At 38.3% G+C, this 16634-nt stretch overlaps 1 long non-coding RNA gene across 1 annotated transcript; it reads left to right on the forward strand.

Moving 5' to 3' along the window:
- The first annotated feature begins 949 nt into the window (after positions 1-949).
- Positions 950-8309, forward strand: LOC142167438 (uncharacterized). Its single transcript, XR_012697578.1, has 2 exons — positions 950-1416; positions 6491-8309. It is a non-coding gene; the product is annotated as an uncharacterized LOC142167438 (long non-coding RNA).
- Positions 8310-16634: the final 8325 nt, after the last annotated feature.

Genomic DNA, 16634 nt, shown 5'->3' on the forward strand with positions numbered 1-16634 from the left:
CAAACACTTCCCTTTATTTCTTCAAATTTATTTTCCTTCTACTTTTCTCACTTTATTATCTTCTCTGTTACTATTTTCTCTCTGCAAAATTCTATTCCTTTAATGGTCCTCCTTCAGTGTTGCAAATTGGTCCCTTTTTAGTGTTTCTCGGTGAACTCTCTTTCATTTTAGGTTTTTTTTTCTTTTTTCTTATAAAGTCTTTTTTCATTCTAAAATTTGATGGGTTTATTTATCGATATGCTATTATATATAAATGGTTAAGAAAGACGAATACTGCATTGCATTATTGTACTAAACGTAATGTGTATTGAACTTCAATTTGTATCCTCCAATGTTTCTTTTCTAGTTACACATATTACCGTTAAATAATCTGTGTGGATGACAGCTGGTTTCCACCTCCATTTTCACTTCTACACCCAAACACTTCTCTTTTTTTCTTCAAACTTATCTTCCTTCTACTTCTCTCACTTTATTATCTTCTCTGTTGCTATATTCTCTCTGCAAAATTCTGTTCCTTTAAATTGGTCCTCCTCCAGTGTTGCAAATTAGTCCTTCTTCAATGTTTCTCGATGAGCTCTCTTTCATTTTAGGTTTGTTTTTTCCTTTTTTCTTTACGAAATTTGATTGGTTTTTTAATCGAGATGCTGTTATATATAAATGGTTAATAAGGACGAACACTGCATTGCATTATTGTACTAAACGTAATGTGTATTGAACTTCAATTTGTATCCTCCAATGTTTCTTTTCTAGTTACACATATTACCGTTAAATAATCTGTGTGGATGACAGCTGGTTTCCACCTCCATTTTCACTTCTACACCCAAACACTTCTCTTTTTTTCTTCAAACTTATCTTCCTTCTACTTTTCTCACTTTATTATCTTCTCTGTTGCTATATTCTCTATAAAATTATGTTCCTTTAAGTTGGTCATCCTCTAGTATTGCAAATTAGTCTTTTTTCAGTGTTTCTCAGTGAACTCTCTTTCATTTTTGGTTTTTTCTTTTCTTTTTTCTTATCAAATCTTTTTTCTTTCCGAAATTTGATAGGTTTCTTTATCGAGAAGGTTAGAACGAGTAATGCTATAGAGTTCTCTTTCTTTTTCTGTGTTGATAATTTAGTTTAAAGGTATTTTTCTTTTTGATTTGAAAACAAAATCTATATCGGTTGTTTGCATATCCTTTTTCACTTCTTCTTACCGTTTGATATTTCTTGAACTTTGTATGTTTCAGTAGACTCAGGACTATGATATGGCTATTCAAAGTTACCGTATGTGAGTATTTTACCATTTTTTTATATTATAATTGAATATTGTTGAGTATTGTACGCTCCAAATAAACCTTGAATGCTAGCATTGCCGGGAAATGTTTCCTCACAACTGTTGCCTAGCTCTTTTGCGACTTACGGTAGTTTAGATTGGTATGTTAACTTGTGCTTAATATGAATCTTCAGTTTTATTGTTTCATTAATTTATATTCATATTTTTTTTGGGTGTTTCCTTGAATATCACCGTGTTTTCTCTCTTTTATTTATTTAATTAAATGAACATGTACTATTATAAGGAATTTTTCTTAAACAAGGAAAACGCTAGACATTTTTTTTGAATCGGAAAAACCTGGACTCCTGATTTAATTTTGGTTAATCTGGCTTTCTTGCAAATATTTTGTTAATGTATTTGACCAAGGTAGGATTATCATTCAATTTTGTCTTTTTCTTCCAAATACTTGGGCTGCTTTTTTGGGGAAGAATTCATTGTAGTTTTAAAATTATGAAGCTTTGTTCCAAAATGTTTCTTTTATTCAGACTAATTCAAGATATTTACTCAAAACTAATCAACCTGAGATTGTCCAATTTAGGATTGCAGGCTACTCCCGGAGAACTTAATTTGTCATTATGAATTTACATAGTTATCAACTAATAAGGAAAAAAGAGTGGACATGATTCCATGGTTAACATGTAGTGTACATGTCTGTGATTTTCTATTACCCTAAATTTTGTCTTGTTCCGTTCTTAAACTTATTGCTCCATTTCTGCTTGTCTTTCATGTGCAGCTTAAAGAAAGAAACAATACATATCTCTGTGAACATCGATCCTAATTCACATGTACAATTGTGTATCGTCCCATCTTTAGACTAGAAAAAGAGCTTGATTGGCTAGAATTCTTCTAAAATGTTGTACAAACTAATGACATTCTAAAAAAAAGATGGACCAGCTTTTTAAATAAAGCACTATCATTTATCTATTCAACTAATAATGTGGAAATAAATTCCTATTCAAGTGGCTTAAATGAGTTACTTTAAGTTTTTTAGATTTCCTAAACTGTTAGGAGAAGTAGATGCTTATGAGAGCTTAGAGGTTACTGAATATTAGTTGGCTATTTGAGTTGGCTGGATTTATATATCCTTGAAATTCTAGACTCTGAACATGCCCTATTGTAACTTTATTTTTATGTCAAGAGTTGTCAAAAGACACAGAAGGTCATTCAAAACTATGTCCAGGAGCACTGGTTCCATCTATTCAAACTATTTCATTCATTTCCCCATACCATATCGACCAGGCATGGGTTAACTATTTAAACTTCAAGTGAAATTAAGTTACTGCTTTAAATATTTATTTCAAATAAGAACTAATATTCATGAATGTACTTTGCTCTTATTCAATTTTTTTCCTGATCTTCCTGAGACTGTTTTTAGAAAACTGGATCCTAAACCTTCTCTTTCTCAGGTAGCAAATTAGGCGACATTGATGAATACTGAGAATGTATTTTCACGATTCTGGAGGTCCTTATTTGATTTCAATAAAGAAATTTCTACATTTACTCGTATGGCGATTAATTGATTAATTCTTACTTTAAAGAATCAAATAAGAAATTAAAGAATAATTTAAAAGATCGAATTTAGGTAAATTCATTAACTCCATTAGATTATTCCTAGCTTTATCTCAAAAAGAAAGGTGATGTTCAGAGAGAAGTGGAGTAAGTACCTCCTACTTTTATAGGTTTGGGCGAGTTTGTAGATGAGAATTATACTTGGAGTTAGATTAGAGAGAACTGTAACTCTGTGTTATCCAGTATCACTACAGAATTAATTAAGTGGCATTGTTCTTTCTTGCTTTATAAAGTAATATGTAACGACTCGGCCGGTCGTTTTGAGCAATTGCGTCCAATTTGGCAATTTGAGGTCAAGAGTAACTTCACATAGTGTATTATGACTTGTGCTCATCATCAGCTCAGGTTTTTAAGTGGTTCGAAAATGATATTTTTAGGATCGACTCTCATTTGAAAACTCGAATTTGAAAGAATTGACCAAGGTTTGACCTTTGAGTATTTGACCTCGGATTGAAGTTTCGATGGTTCCGGTAGGTCCGGATGATAATTTTGGATTTGGACGTATGTCCGAATTTGCATTTGGAGGTTTCTATAAAGTTTCGGCACCATTTGGCGGAAGTTGGCAATTTAATGGTTTGAAATTTTCCTAAGTTTGATCATGCTTTAACTTTAAGGCTATCAGGTTCGGATTTTGGTTTCGAGACTTGGAATAGGTATGTTTCATCATATGGAACTTTCCTGCAAAATTCGGTGTCATTTGGAGTTGATTTGATATGGTTCGAACGCTTGGTTGCGATTCTAGAAGTTCTTGAAGTTCATCGTGATTTTCATACATTTTAGTGTCCGATTCATAGATATAGATGTTATTTTGGTATTAAGATCGCGCGAGCGAGTTCATAGTATATTTTTAGACTTGTGTGGATGTTTGGTTTGGAGCCCCGAGGGATCAAGTGGGTTTCAGATTAGTTTTAGAGTATTTTTTTAAGAATTGTGTGTGCTGGTACTGGTGCCATCGCAATTGCGATGAGAAGGTCGCAAATGCGACCACCGTATTTGCGAGTACTTTCTCACTTTTGAGAACCAGGGGAGGATTTGGCTTTTATCGTAATTGCGATGCCGGAGTCGCATTTGCGACTTTGGAGTGTCCGCTTTTGCGATGACAGTGTTCGCTTTTGCGGCTGCTGTTGCTTCGCATTTGCGAAGATTTTGATCGCAAATGCGATGTTACATCCCGCATTTTTGTACATTAAAGTTTCGTCGTAAGTTAATCGACGTAAGCTCGGGAATGAGATTATTTTGAGATTATAAGTATTACGCTATTTCAAACAAGTGATAAGTAAATTCATGAAGGAGAGATGGTAAGCGAATTGAAGAAAATGAGTTTCGTCGAAGTTTGGCAATTTGGGGATAAAATACGGTCCGAGCTATAATACCCGGTACTTATGGACTAGTGCCATACAAGGAATTACATGACCATGATAGTATGGTGTATAAGGTATGTTAAAAGTAAGTAGTATTTTAAGTAAGTTTAGATAATTGTTACCTATGTGAGTAATTGATTGATTATTGGATAATGGGGGATAACCTAGTTAATTAATGAATTATTGGGTGATTAATTAAAGGAATTAGATAAGATTAGACCTCCCCCACGTGGAAGCAACCCACCCAAGATATATGACTCTTAAGTCATTATGAGTTATATGGCAAAGTTAAGAATTAAGAGTGTGCGGTTAAGCCACCACATGGAGTGGGGCCCACACCCATTCAAATATAAGGCTTTTCTAATTCAAGGGACTAACATATCTTTCAAATAATTCATGGAAAAGTCTTTACAGTATGGTACAATTCATGGCAAAGTCTCTACAGTACGGTACAATTCTAAGCAAATGACTCTAAGGTACGGATCTTCAATAATGCAACAAAGATTTCATAGTATCTTAAGCAACGTGAGATTTTGCGATTCTAAGGGAATACGGTGCAGTCCTTCTCAAGAATATCATACGTATTTTTTCCTACTCCAGGTATGTTAAGGCTAAGCCCTTCCTTCATTTTGGCATGATCTCGCAATTACATGTGTTTGATAACGAGGCATAAAGAGATGTTCATACTCCCGAATTTATATACATTATCCTAGTCTCATAAATTACAGTATTCTCCTTATCGGGACTTCATATTTAATTGAGTATTGTCTTCTTCCAGTCAAGAGAGCAGAGAGCCTATATATACAGTATTGCAGTATTTTCATTACCATCGAGCTATAATCGATGGGAAGGTCCATATTGGGCAACCTCTGATCAGATGGTAAGTTATATACCGAGCCTACTGTGACCGAGTGCCTATGAGCGAGCCCAATTGGCCGAGATACAGAGCCTAGTATGGCCGAGCACTATGAGCGAGCCTACTACGACAGAGCAATTGTATATATATAGAGCCTTATAGGGCCGGACAATTATTTTACTTACTATATTGAGAGAGTTGAGTCAGTATCAGCACGTAAGCATATCTTCAGATTATCTTTGACTCCTAGTTACTTTCAATTATTATATTATCAGTTCAATTTCAGCTTTCAGTTATTTTGTTGTCTTACATACTCGGTACATTATTTCGTACTGACATCCCTTTCTCTGGGGACGCTGTATTTCATGCGTGCGGGTTCAGATAGACAGACGGGTAGACCTCCTCAGTAGGTGTTGCCCGAGTTCAGCTTTATCGGTAAACTCCACGTCCTTCGGAGTTGCTGGGTCTAGGAGTTTTATGTACATCTTGTGTATATATGTATATAGGTTATGCATAGGTTGGGGCCCTGTTCCGATCACGGTACATCTATCAGTAGAGGCTTGTAGATATATCCTGTAAGTTAGTGCAGTATGTTGGGCTTGTAGGCCTTGTATGTATATTTTGTTGGTTTGTCAGCTGTAGTAGTTATGACGGTCTTGCCGGCCCAGTTTTATATTGATGTTTAGTGAGCTTTGGTATCCATTCAGTTTTATATTTTTCTTCGCAAATTGTCTTGCAATGTGGCCCATGGCCAAAGTATGACATTATATGTTTAGATTCCCTTAGTCGCAAGTTGGTACGCAAGGATCGGTGAGGCACCGGGTGCCACGTGACATGCAATCTTCGTGTGGTCTGTCAGGGGTCACTTTAGCGATGTTTTGTCCGCATTTGTGGAGGTCGCATTTGCGAACCCCAGGTCGCAAATACAATATCTGCAACTGGTTTAAAGTTGATCACTTCGGGATTTAGCTTCATTTTATTATATTTTGAACCCTAGACTCGATGGGAGGCAATTCTGTGGAGGAAATTTCAAAGCAAACTATTGGATAAGTAATTTTAATCAATTTTCAACTATATTTCATGATTTTATAGTAGACTTAACATCAAATTCAGGAGAATCTAAGGGAAAGTTTGGAGATTTTGTCAAAGTTTTGAAAAATAAAAATTTAGGATTTGAGAGTCGAATTGGACTCGGATTTGGAAATAAAACACATATATGAACCCGTGGGGTTATGCGTAAACAAGACCTACCATTGGAACCGGGTTTTGACCCGACAAGCTTAGGGTTGACTTTTGTTGACTTTTTGGAAATTGTATAAAGATCATAGCTTTGTTAATTAAAATTATTTTCTCTTGCATTGGTTGATGTATTTAAGTTGTCTTTTCTAGATTGAGCTGAGCGGAGGTGAATTTGTAAAGAAAAAGCTAAATTGAGTATTGATTTGGTCGAATTGAGGTAAGTATCTTGCCTAACTTTGTGCGGGGGAAACTACCCATTAGGTTTTGGATTGATGGTACTATTTGAATTATGTGGAAGGCGTGTACATAAGGTGACGAGTGTGTACACGAAATTATGTGTGGTATTCGAGCAGTTTAGACCATTAGGCTTCTTTTATTCAATTAATAGTAGCTATCATTTCATGTTATATTATATGTCGTTAGGATTGCTCTTACATACTTTACTTGAAGTTGTTTGTACATGTTCTATATTTTGTTGTCAAGTTCACCCTTATACTAATTATTAATTACAACTACTTGTTTAATTTATGCTTTATCTGCTACATGCCTTAATTGTTAATTGATTCTCAGAAATTGTGTCTTGGTTTATGGATTGTCATTCCTTGTTATTTGATTTATGTTAGGATGGTATTTGTTTTTCTCAAATTACTTCATTGTATTTTGATCGTATTTGATTAACCGTCAGTATTCTAATAATGGAACGATATTGACTTCTTGTGTGAGTCATGCATTCTACGTGATATTTTGTGTTGCTTCAATATGCCAAATTTGCGCCTATATTATTTCTTGATAAATTGATCGTGAAGATGAATTTATGTGCATGGGTCATTAGCTTATATACGATTGAGTTAGTAATTTAGCGGATTTAAATGAAAGAGTTCTTAAGGTGTTTTAATTGTGTGTCTTTCAAAAATAAAACTCGTATCTCATTCAGTGCTTTACTAATTTAAATGGTTATTACATTTTTTACTTTATATGGTTTTCCAATTTACTCATCACCTTATTGTTGTGTAGTTTAATTAAAAATTGTTATCACGTTTTATTTAACAAATTCTATATTTAACTCGCAAAATTTAATTGATGTTTTACTTTGCTTAAATATGATATTTTGCTTTATCTCATTTATTTCTAAAACTAATCTCATCTGATACTCTATTTGCACAACCTCTCCTTTATCAACTAACACATAGCGGGCTCTGGGTGTTCTCAATTATACATCGGTCATCTTAGTTGATATTGACATGGATACTATGTACATGGTAGCACGTGGATTTTGCCGTGCGAAAGCGATTTGAAAAATGTGGGCACAAGGTTCCATGTGTGTAAGGTTTGAAAGTTGTGACTTATGATATGAGATTACGAGATGTGGTACCTGGGGTAATTCTTGTTGAAATTCATGCATTAGGAATGATTTGATGGATTGAGTTATCATTGATTTTCCTTACTTAAACCCATTCATATTTCATTTGTACCCTGACTATATTGTTGCTTAATTACTTGGTTGTTCTCGTTGCCATTCGTGCTCCCCTTATTTTCACTGTTGATAGTGATTTGAAATCTTTCTGTTATTGGCATTAGATTGATATTATTTCCTTGTTAGCTTTATGTCATATCCTGCACAGGTTTACATGTTCGATAGGTGTCTTGACCTGGCCTCGTCACTACTCTACCAAGGTTAGGCTTGATACTTACTGAGTACCAATGATGTACTTATGCTAAGCGTCTGCACATTTTTGTGTAGATCTAAGTACTTTGGATAGAATTGGTTTTGAGACTTATGCATGTGCAGCTGAAGACTTCAAGGTACACCTGCTGGACAATCGCAGGTTCTGAAATCACCTTCTATTTTATTTTATTTCCATTGTTTCTTATTATTCCGGGATAATGATGTATTGTTATTTCTAGTAACTCTTAGAAAAACTTATGACTTGTACTACTAGTTTTGGGGTTATGTAACTGTTGTTGGTTCAAGTATGTTGTTACGGATATTATTTAAGGTATTGTAGTTAAGTTAGTTAAATTCCATTAATATTCAGCATGTGTTAGGCTTACCTAGTCCTAAAGACTAGGTTCCATCACCATATCCAAAGGCGGAAAATTGGGTCGTGACAAGTTGGTATCAGAGCTCTAGGTTCATAGGTGCTACTAGTCATAAGCAAGTTTAGTAGAGTCTTGCGGATCGGTACGGAGATGTTCGTACTTATCTTCGAGTGGCTACGAAACTATTAGGACAGTTTCACTTCCTTCATTCCTATCGTGCGAGTTTATTGATCTCGGAGTTTGAACTTATGTCATTGTATTCTTTCATTAATAGTGAGGACATGCGCTGCAGCTATCGATGACGCTTCCCCTAGAGTTGGCGTTGCTAGGGGTCGGGGCAGAGGCAGAGGTCAAGGCCGAGGAGGGGCTACGAGGGATCCAGGGATGCTCAATCATTATCTCAATGCATCGTCTCGACTGAGGATGTGTAGGTATTGAGAGATCGTTCAGTTGTTCACGTGGGGGTGCAGCGGGCTCTCGTATCTAGTTTATAAGTACGAGCTTGGGAAGGTTTAATTGGTTGCCGAGTCGTCGTGATCGTGGTAGGGTCACGAGGTAGAGGTTGGTTTGAGGATAGTTGGTGTTATTAGAGACTATGAGGTTCGTATGGGATTTCTACTCAGTGAAAGGTGCATACTATCATTCGGGGTACTGGAGGAAACGATCTTGACTATCACGAGGATATTTTTATAGAAATGTCGAGGCGTACGACCCGATCCCATCATAATCTGTGCACTGCCGAGGTTTGAACGGCAGGAACCATAGATGTATCTATTAACCTACCGAGGAGAACGGCCCACTTCCATGAGAGTATGGTACATAAATCATGCTGAGGCGAACGGCCCGATCCCAATAGAGTAAGAAGCTATAACGGGTCCTTGACCCCACTCACAAATAACCGTGTGAGTTATAATTTTTTTAACGAAAAACCTTTCAATGAAACATACATATATAAATCACGGTCACAATTTCATAAGAGGGGTACAATTGTTTCGTGACTAATCATGAAACTTGTGAAGTCTCTACAATAACGAGTCTATCACTCTACGCATGTCTAGTCTCAAGTCATAATGCGAAATGAAAGAATTAAATGATGAAAGATAATCTCTATAGTGCAAGTATAGCATGGTGTGAACCTAAGTCTACCCGGACAATAACATGAATCTAGCTACGTATGGACTCTCGTCACCTCGTACATACGTAGCCCCCACATCAAGTTACACATATTAAATAGATCACCTAGGGGTAGTTTCCCCCCTCACAGAGTTACACAGGAGACTTACCTCACCTCAAAGCTTACTTTTCGGTCCACAATTGTGCTCTAAACCCTCAACTCGGTGCCAAACGGCCCGAAACTAGTCAAATGACATTTAAAATAGTCAATACATGTTTAAGAGTTCATTTCCTAACTATTAAAGTGATTTTTCAACCCAAATTAAAGAATTCATAAAATTTACCCTCGGGCCCACGTGCCTGGATTCCAGAAATATTCGGGGGAAATTGTTACCCATAACCTCATGAACTCAAATATATGATTTTTATCAAATTTCATAACCATTTTCGTGGTCAAATCCCAATTTTATCAAAACCCTAGGTTTTCCTAAAAAATCCCATAAATCCCACCATTTTCCATGTTAACTTTACTTATGATTCGTGTATTTAGCTAAAGAATCGACAGGGATCACTTGCCTCTTGGTGTTGATGGAACCCCTCTCACAAATGCTCTCAAAATCGTCCAAGACCATATGGGAAATGGAGAAAATAAAGCTAAGTCCCGCATTAAAAACTGCTGCACAGGTCGCAGGCGTCGCATTTGCGACACCTCATTCACAAATGCGAAGTCGCAAATATGAAGGCTAGCCATCTCCACCATGGGCACAAATGCGAACAAAAACTTTACAAATGCGAAGAGGGCCAGTTCGCAAAAGCGGTAGGTTCTTCGCAAATGCGAAACCCTCAGATCCTTCCCCACTTCGCAAGTGCGAATGGCTCTTCGCAAATTCGAGCTCGCAAATGCGATCAAAGCTTCGGATTTGCGAGACCTGTAACTCCAGCCCAGAAACACCAGAAATCTGAAGCTTTTCCTCATCCTTCCGAACGTCCGAAACTTACCCGAGCCCTCGGGGCTCCTCACCAAACATCCTCACAAGTCTAAAAACATCACACGAACTCGCTCGCGTGATCGAAATACTGAAATAACATAAAATATCATGAATCGGACCCCAAAATGCATAGATTAACTCATGAACTCAAAAACTTCTAAAAACACTTCTGCGCGTCTGATTCCTATCAAATCAACTCAGAATGACGCCAAATTTTGCGTGCAAGTCTTAAATAACATTACGTACCTACTCCAACTTCCGAAACCAGAATCCAAATCCGATATCAAAAAGTCCACCCCCAGTCAAACTTTCCAAAAACTTCAAATTTCCATTTTTCGCCAAATGACCCAGAAACGACCTATGGACCTCCAAATCCACTTCCGGATGCGACCCTAAGTCCAGAATCACCATACGGAGCTATTCTCATGCTCAAAATACCAAATAGACATCGATAACATTGAAATGCACTTTAACCCAAATTTATGAAATCCTTCCAAAATGCCAACTTTCCACAATAGGAGCCGAAACGCTCTCGGGTCATTCAAAATCCGATCCGGACATACGCCCAAGTTTAAAATCATCATAAAAATCTGTTGTAACCTTCAAATTCCGATTCTGAGGCCGTTCACATAAAATCACACCTTAGTAAATTCTTTCAACTTAAAGCTTTCGAAATAAGAAATGTTCTTTCTAAATCAACTCCAGACTCCCCGAAATCCAATTCCGACCACACGTACAATTTATAATACCTTAAGTGAAGCTGATCATGGCCTTAAACCTACGAACGATGTTCTAGAGATTAAAACGACTGGTCGGGTCATTACATACTTATATGTGGTATTCGACCGGTTTAGACCATTAGGCTTCTTGCATGCAATTAATTGTAACTATCGTTTCACGTTATATGTTATGTCGTTAGGATTGCTCTTACGTTTTTTACTTGAAGTTGTTAGTACATGTTCTATATTTTATTGTCATGTTCACGCTTATATGGTAATTGTTAATTGCAATTACTTGTTGAATCCATGCGTTATCTGCTACATGCCATAATTGTTAATTGATTCTTGGAAATTATGTCTTGGTTTATGGATTGTCATTCCTTGTTATTTGATTTCGTGAGTTATCATGTAACGTTTTCATCCGTTGTGACATCTTTGTGTAGCCTCGTTATTGTTTTTGATTTTGTGGTACGTCGTAGGTGGTTGTAAATTGTTTGTTTAATTTATGTTGCTTGGGGAGCAGGTTGCACTCCGCAACAGTAATAAAAATAATGATATAGTGGAATAAGGGATGATTATGATATGGTGGAATAAGGGAGGATTATGATATTGATAAATGATGATATGTGTGGGATCGGGTTGCATGCTGCAACGAATATAGTTTATATTGTATGGGATCGGGTTGCACGCCGCAACGGATGTGCATGTTGTGATTGTTATGATATTAAGGTTATTTTCGGTTGTGATTCTCATGGTATATTTTATGTTAGGACGGTATTTGTTTTTTCTCAAATCACTTCATTGTATTTTGATCGTATTTGATTAACCGTCAGTATTCTAATAATGCAACAATATTGACTTCTTATGTGAGTCATGTATTCTACGTGATATATTGTGTTGCTTCAATATGCCAAATTTGTGCCTCTGTTATTTCTTTATAAATTGATCGTCAAGATGAATTTATGTGCACTGGGTCATTAGCTTATATCCGATTGAGTTGTTGGTAATTTAGCAGATTTAAATGAAATAGTTCTTAAGGTGCTTCACTTGTGTGTCTTTCAAAAATAAAACTCGTATCTCATTCGGCATTTTACTTTTTTTCTTTAATTGGTTTCCCAATTTACTCATCACCTTATTGTTGTGTAATTTACTTAAAATTTATTATCACGTTTTATTTTAACAAATTCTATATTTAACTCGCTAAATTTAATTGATGTTTTACTTTGCTTAAATACGATATTTTGCTCCATCTCATTTATTTTTAAAACTAAGTTCATATGATACTCTATTTGCACAACCTCTCCTTTACTTTACTTTATTTGAATCCTAAATTAGGCTTAATATCTCATTCGACGGTTTACTGTATTCAAGTTTGAAATTGAATTCATCGGTCATCTTAGTTGATATTGACACGGATACAATGTACATGATAGCACGTGGACTTTGCCGTGCGAAAGCAATTTGAAAAATGTGGGCACAAGGTGCCATATGTGTAAGGTTTGGAAGTTGTGACTTATGATCTAAGATTACGAGATGTAGTACTTGGGGCAATTCTTGTTGAAATTCGCTGTAATGACCCGACCGGTCGTTTTGAGCGTATTAGCCCCGATCCCCTATTTACTGCATTCCCCATATCTGTTTGTGCTTATGTGACTTTCCGGGAGGTCTTGTTTTGGTTTCGAAGTATTTTGGGACACTTAGTCCCTAAAACGGAAGCTTAAGTCTTAGGATTTTGACCGTAGTCGGAATGGTATGAAGACGACTCCGGAATGGAGTTACGTCGGTTCCGTTGGGTGATTTTGGACTTAGGAGCATGTCCGGACTGTGAATTTGAGGTCTGTAGCTGATTTAGGCTTGAAATGGCGAAAGTCAAATTTTCAGAAGTTTGACACGGGGGTTGACTTTTTGATATCGGAGTCGAATTCTGATTTCGGAAGTTGGAGTAGGTCCGTAATATTGAATATGACTTGTGTGCAATATTTGAGGTCAATCAGGCATGGTTTGGTATTATTCGGCATCGTTTGTAGAATTCAGATGTTTAGAAGTTCTTTAGGCTTCAATCCGGGTGTAATCGGTGTTTTGGTATTGTTTTGAGTGATTCGAAGGTTCGACTAAGTTTGTATTGGGTTATATGACTTGTTGGCATGATTGGTTGAGGTCTCAGGGGCCTCGGCTAGATTTCGGGTGGTTAAAGGACTTTATTTTTGCGTTGATGAAGCAGCTGAAGAGCTACTGCTACTGGTGTAACCATACCTGTGGAGTGGGCACCGCAGGTGCGAGCACGCAGAAGTGTGGCATGAGTCGCAGATGCGGGCAAGGCCATGAAGGACAGGGGTCGCAAGTGCGAAGAAGTTCCCGCACCTGCGGTAGTGCAGATGCAGACAAGTGGGCGCAGGTGCGGGGGAAACTGGGAGAGAGTCTCCGCAGAAGCGAGGCCAGGGCCGCAGATACGCGTTCGCAGGTGCGGTCCCTGTAGGTGAATGTGACTTCCGCAGAAGTGGCATTTTAACTGCAGATGCGGCATCGCATGTGCGACAATAGGTCCGCAGATGTGAAAAGTCTGGGAAGAAGGTTTAAAGCAAGGGTTCGCAATTTTAGTCTTATTTCAATATTTTGGACTCGGACTTAGGCGATTTTGGAGAAGGTTTTCGAGGTGATTATTGAGGTAAGATTCTTGTACTCGTTTTGGATCATAAAACACGTTTCCCCACTGATTTCCCCACCTAATTAGTGAGATTTTGAAGTGAAATTTGAGGGTTTAGGGCTTGAGAATTGGAGAGTGGAATTTGGGGATTTGGATGACTAAATGGTGTCATATTTTGATAAGTTTGGTATGGTTAGATTTGAGAGTAAATGAGATTTCGGGTTTTATGACTTTTTTCGAATTTTGAGGCATGGGCCCGAGGACCGTGTCGAGCCTATTTCGAATTCTGGCTTATAATTTCATATTTTTCTTGTGGAATTGATTTCTTTAGCCTATATTAATTATATCGTACTGCTTGTCTCTAGATTCGGGGCGTTTGGAGACTGATTCGAGGGGCAAAGGCATTTCGGAGTAGGATTTGCTTAGTTTGAGGTAAGTAACGCTTTCAAACTTGGTTCTAAGGGTTCGAAACCCCGAACTATGTGATATACGATTGGTATTGAGGTGACGCACATGCCAAGTGACGGGCGTGCTAGCATGCACCGTGAGAATTGTGGCCTGGTTGATTTCATGGCACTGTATAGTGACTCTATTTTTTTGATATTCGTATTTTCATCTTGCGATAAAGTAATTGAGGTGTCAATCATTGCTACATATCATGTTTAGGCTTTATGTCGGTACTGTTGGGACCCCTAGTGGTCGTTTCTTGCGGTCATCTCACTGATTTCATTGATATTATGTTCTCAGTCATGTTCATGCATTTCATACCATATCTCCGTCGCAGATGTTATTTATTGATACATCATATCATTGTTTCGGGCAAGTTTTCATGATATTGTGAGCCCATGAGTGAGACTGGAGAGATTGATGACTGAGTGAGGCTAAGAGCCTGATTATGAGTGCCAGTTATGGGATCGGGCTGCACGCCGCAACAGTTATACTGATTTTATCATAGTGCTTGGGTTGTAGGAGCCCATCCGGAGTCTGTAACACACACCAGTGAGCACAGTTGATATTATTAAGGGATGGATCTTCCCTGGACATGGATCTTGTCCGAAGTAGATACTTGGAGATGGATCTTTTCCACGGGGCTAGATTGGCCTTTCTCGGTACTAGGTGACTTATAGTCAGTGATGTATATATTCCGGAATGGATCTTCCCTGGGCCGTATGGGCCATATACAGTACCGAGTAGTTGAGCATTCGAGAGTGTGAGCATATGAGGCTGACAGCATGGTGCATCATATACCACATGTGCATTGGCATGTAGAGATAGCAGAGTTATATTTTTTACAATGTTCAGATCTGCCTCACTTTATTGTTTTGAGATGCCTATTTAATTTGAAAGCATGCCTACATTTATGTACAGTTATTTCTATTTTATCTATACCGGTTGAGTTCGTCATTATCTTTCAGTCCATAGTTTGGAACAACTTACTGAGTTGGATGTACTCACGTTACTCCCTGTACCTCGTGTGCAGATCCAGGCCTTTTTGGTCATGGCGGCAGTTGCTTATTAAGACTTAATAGTTCGGAGACTACCAAGGTAGATGCACGGCGTTTGCATGCCTTGACTCTCCTTCTATATCACTAGTTGTATTTTTCAGTTTATTTCTCTAGACATTGTAGTGGACTGTATTCTGATTTAGACGCTCATGTACTCAGTGACACCCTTTTTGGGATGGATTGTATCGTATTTTGGATATTTATGTTTTGAAAAAGGCTTTCCAAAATTATTAAATTGCTTCCGTCTTTATGTTCAAAGATTTTTCTATGTTGAGATGTTGAGTTATAGCTTGCCTAGGGCCACGGTAGGTGTCATGACATATGTGATTTTGGGTTGTGACAAGTTGGTATCAGAGCCTAGGTTATATAGGTCTCACGAGTCATGAGCAGGTTTAGTAGAGTCTTGCGGATCGGTACGAACACGTCCGTACTTATCTTCGAGAGGCTGCCAAAACCTTAGGAAACTTCACATTCTTGAATTCTTATCTTGCGAATCTGTTGATTCTGGTAACCAAACTTCTGTTATTCTATTCTCTCACAGATGGTGAGGATGCGTACTACGGGGGTAGGATGGACAACCACCAGTACCACCAGTCAGGTCCGCGAGAGGCTGCAGTAGGGGCAGAGGTGCAGGTCGCACCACAGCTAGGGAAGCACCTGCAGATCCACCTATTGCCCCAGTTCAGGAACAGACCCAGTGGTGTATGAGCCAGTGGGACCACTTCAGGCACCACCTATGCCCATTGTGATTCCAGGCCTTCAGGAGGCCTTAGCTTAGATTCTGACCATGTGCACTAGTCTGGCTCAAGTGGTCCCTGTTCCGGTCGTAGCAGCCACTTCTTAGGCCAGAAGAGGTGCTCAGACTCCTACCGCCCGCACACCAGAGCAGGTGTTACAGGGACTCCAGACACCGGGGGCACCACCAGCCCAGCTAGTTGCAGCTGCTCAGGAGTATGTGGTTCCAGTCATGCCCAATGATGATCAACGTTGATTGGAGAGGTTTGGGAGGCTCCAACCTCCACCTTTTAGTGGTACCGAGAGAGAGGAGGCACAGGGTTTCTTGGACAGATGTCATAGGTTCCTCCGTACAACAGGTATTCGGGAGACCAACGGGGTCTCGTTCACTACTTTTCAGTTTACTGGAGCTGCCTTTACCTGGTGGGAGGCTTATGAGAGGCGTAGGCTGGTTGGTGCAGTGCGACTTACCTGGCAGCAATTCTCCGTTCTCTTTCTGGAAAAGTTCGTGCCTCAGTCCTGCAGAGAGGAGTTGTGCAGGCAATTCAA

Source organism: Nicotiana tabacum, chromosome 12 (assembly GCF_000715075.1).
Source record: "Nicotiana tabacum cultivar K326 chromosome 12, ASM71507v2, whole genome shotgun sequence".
NCBI classification, from domain to species: Eukaryota; Viridiplantae; Streptophyta; class Magnoliopsida; order Solanales; family Solanaceae; genus Nicotiana; species Nicotiana tabacum.